The sequence below is a fragment of the Gorilla gorilla genome, chromosome 8 (assembly GCF_029281585.2).
Source record: "Gorilla gorilla gorilla isolate KB3781 chromosome 8, NHGRI_mGorGor1-v2.1_pri, whole genome shotgun sequence".
Lineage (NCBI taxonomy): Eukaryota > Metazoa > Chordata > Mammalia > Primates > Hominidae > Gorilla > Gorilla gorilla.
The window spans coordinates 145,521,449-145,525,056 of record NC_073232.2 but is presented as its reverse complement, the minus strand read 5'-3'; the positions used below and the strand labels follow the sequence as shown (position 1 = coordinate 145,525,056).

Here is a 3,608-nt window from a genome sequence, read left to right as displayed (position 1 = left end):
TTGCAGGGGTTCTCCGTAGTTCCTGAATTTGACTGTTGGCCTCTCTAGCAAGGTGGGGGAAGTTTTCATGAACGAGACCCTGAAATATGTTTTCCAAGTTGTTTGCTTTCTCCCCTTCCCTTTCAGGATGCCAATGATTCACAGGTTTGGCCTCTTTACATGATTCCATACTTCTTGGAGGTTTTTTCATTCTTTTTTCTTTATTTTTGTCTGATTTCAGAGAACCAGTCTTCAAGTTCTGAGATTCTTACCTCAGTTTGGTTGATTCTGCAGTTAATACTTGTGATTGCATTGTGAAATTCTTTTTTTAAGAATTTTTTTTGAGAAGGATTCTCACTCTGTCACCCAGGCTGGAGTGCAGTGTCATGATCTCAGCTCACTGCAACCTCAACCTCCTGGGTTCAAGCAATTCTGCTGCCTCAGCCTCCAGAGTAGCTGGGATTACAGTTACTTGCCACCATGCCCGGCTAAGTTTTGTATTTTTAGTAGATACGGGGTTTCACCATGTTGGCCAGGCTGGTCTTGAACTCCTGACCTCAGGTGATTCACCCGTCTCGGCCTCCCAAAGTGCTGGGATTACAGGCGTGAGCCACCGTGCACGGCCTGAAATTCTTGTATTGTGTTTACTCAGCTATGCTGGGATTACAAGCGTGAGCCACCACACCTGACCTGAAATTCTTGTATTGTGTGACTTGGCTCTGCTGGGATTCCAGGTGTGAGCCACCGTGCCCAGCCTGAAATTCTTGTATTGTGGTGACTCGTCTCTGCTGGGATTACAGGAGTGAGCCACTGTGCCCTGCCTGAAATTCTTGTATTGTCTGACTTGGCTCTGCTGGGATTCCAGGTGTGAGCCACTGCGCCCTGCCTGAAATTCTTGTATTGTGTGACTTGGCGTTGCTGGGATTCCAGGTGTGAGCCACTGTGCCCTGCCTGAAATTCTTGTATTGTGTGACTTGGCTCTGCTGGGATTACAGGAGTGAGCTACCGTGCCCGGCCTGAAATTCTTGTATTGTGTGACTCAGCTCTGTCAGATCCATGAGGTTGTTTTTCACGCCAGCTATTTCGTCCTTCAGCTCCTGTATCACTTTATTGTGATTCTTATTTTCCTTGAGTTGGGTTTTGCCGTCCTCCTGAATCTCGACGACCTTTGCTCCTAGCTGTATTCTGAATTCTATTTCTGTCACTCCAGGCAGTTCATCAGCCTAGTTAAGAACTCTTCTTGGAGAGCTGGTGTGGTTGTTTGGAGGACACACAGCACTCTGGCCAGTTGAGTTACTGGACTTCTTGCATTGGTTCTTACAAGCAGGTTTTTAAAAGCAAAAAAGGGGACAAGGGGCCGGTCTCTGTTGAGCCGCAGACGCAGGTCTCTGTTCTGCAGGATGGGGTTTGTTAAAGTTGTGAAGAATAAGGCTGACTTTAAGAGATACCAAGTGAAATTTAGAAGGTGATGAGAGGGTAAAACTGATTACTATGCTCGGAAACGCTTGGTGATTCAGGATAAAAACAAATACAACACACCCAAATACAGGATGATAGTTCGTGTAACAAACAGAGATATCATTTGTCAGATCGCTTATGCCCGGATAGAGGGGGTATGATAGTCTGCGCAGCGTATGCACATGACCTGCCAAAATACAGTGTGAAGGTTGGCCTGATAAATTATGCCGCAGCTTATTGTCCTGGCTGCTGCTGGCCCGCAGGCTTCTCAATAGGTCTGGCCCAGACAAGATCTAAGAAGGCGAAGTGGAGGTGACTGGTGATGAATACAACGTGGAAAGCATTGCTGGTCGTCCAGGTGCCTTTACCTGCTATATGGATGCAGGCCTTGCCAAAACTACCGCTGGCAATAAAGCTTTTGGCGCCCTGAATGGAGCTGTGGATGGAGGCTGGTCTATCCCTCACAGTATCAAACAATTCCCTGGTTATGATTCTGAAAACAAGGAATTTAATGCAGAAGTACATGGAAGGGCATCATGGGCCAGAATGTTGCAGATTACATGTGCTACTTAATGCAAGAAGATGAAGATGCTTACAAGAAACAGTTCTCTCAATACATAAAGAACAGCGTAACTCCAGACATGGTGGGGTGTAGGGACCAGCCCCACAGGGTCAGTGGGTTTTTCTCCCCGTGTGCAGAGACAAGAGATTGTAGAAATAAAGACATGAGACAAAGAGATAAAAGAAAAGACAGCGGGCCCGGGGGACCACTACCACCAAGATGCGGAGACCCGTAGTGGCCCCGAATGTCTGGCTCCGCTGTTATTAATTGGATACAAAGCAAAAGGGGCAGGGTAAGGAGTGTGAGACATCTCCAATGATTGATAAGGTCACGTGAGTCACGTGTCCACCGGACAGGGGGCCCTTCCCTGTTAGGTAGCCGAGGCGGAGAGAGAGAGGACAGCTTATGTCATTATTTCTTCTATGTTCTTTTCAGAAAGATCAAAGACTTTAATACTTTCACTAATTTTGCTACTGCTATCTAGAGGGTGGAGCCAGGTGTACAGAGTGGAACATGAGAGTGGACCAGGAGCGTGACCGCTGCACTGACGCTACCGCTAGACCACAGTCTGCTCGGTGACGGGCGTCTTCCCAGACGCTGGCATCACCGCTAGACCAAGGAGCCCTCTGGTGGCCCTGTCCGGGCATGACAGAAGGCTCACACTCTTGTCTTCTGGTCACTTCTCACTATGTCCCCTCAGCTCCTATGTCTGTATGGCCTGGTTTTTCCTAGGTTATGATTGTAGAGCAAGGATTATTATAATATTGGAATAAAGAGTAATTGCTACAAACTGATGATGAATGATATTCATATATAATCATATCTATGATCTAGATCTAGCATAACTCTTGTTGTTTTATATATTTTGTTACACTGGATCAGCTCGTGCCCTCCGTCTCTTGCCTCGGCACCTGGCTGGCTTGCCGCCCACAGTGGGGGAGAGAGATAAGAAAGCTCATGCTGCTCTACAAGAGAATCCAGGCTATGAGAAGAAGCCCAAGAAAGAAGTTCGAAAGAGGAGGCAGAACCGTCCCAAAATGGCCTTTGCTCAGAAGAAAGTTCGGGTAGCTCAAAGAAGGCAAGCTTCCTCGGAGCTCAGGAGCTGCTGAGAGCTCAACCGAACAATTACCTATGAGGATTTTTCAGATCAAGACAATAAACCTACAGACAGAAAAAAAAAAAAAAGGGCGAGGTGTGACCCACACCAGCTGTTTGTCAGGAGTCCCCTCTGTCTACAGGGCGGCCGTTGACTCACCAGTCAACGGCTGTTGAACTCTGGGGTCTGAGTGACGGCCTGGCGTGGGGCACGTCAGGCTCATTCATTGCTACTTGGTGTTGGTCGGTCTCTAAGGCAGGAGGGCGGCCGCTCTTATTCCAGGGCCTCTCTGGGCTGATAACTTAAAGGGACCCACATTCCTCAGATAAAAGCTGCTTTCTCATCTGTATCTTTTATAATATCCTTTAGAATAAACGGGTAAATGTACATAAGCACTTCCCTGAGTTCTGCGAGCCGTCCTGGCAAATTAATTGAACCCAAGGAGGGGATCATGGAAACCCCACTTTGCAGCCAGTCAGAAAGGAGCATCCGGGTGGGCCGGACCTGTGATCG

The 3,608-nt window shown here is 47.7% G+C and overlaps 1 pseudogene; it reads left to right on the top strand.

The window, feature by feature from the left end:
• The first annotated feature begins 1,415 nt into the window (after positions 1–1,415).
• Positions 1,416–3,108, top strand: LOC101141442 (large ribosomal subunit protein uL18-like; annotated as a pseudogene).
• Positions 3,109–3,608: the final 500 nt, after the last annotated feature.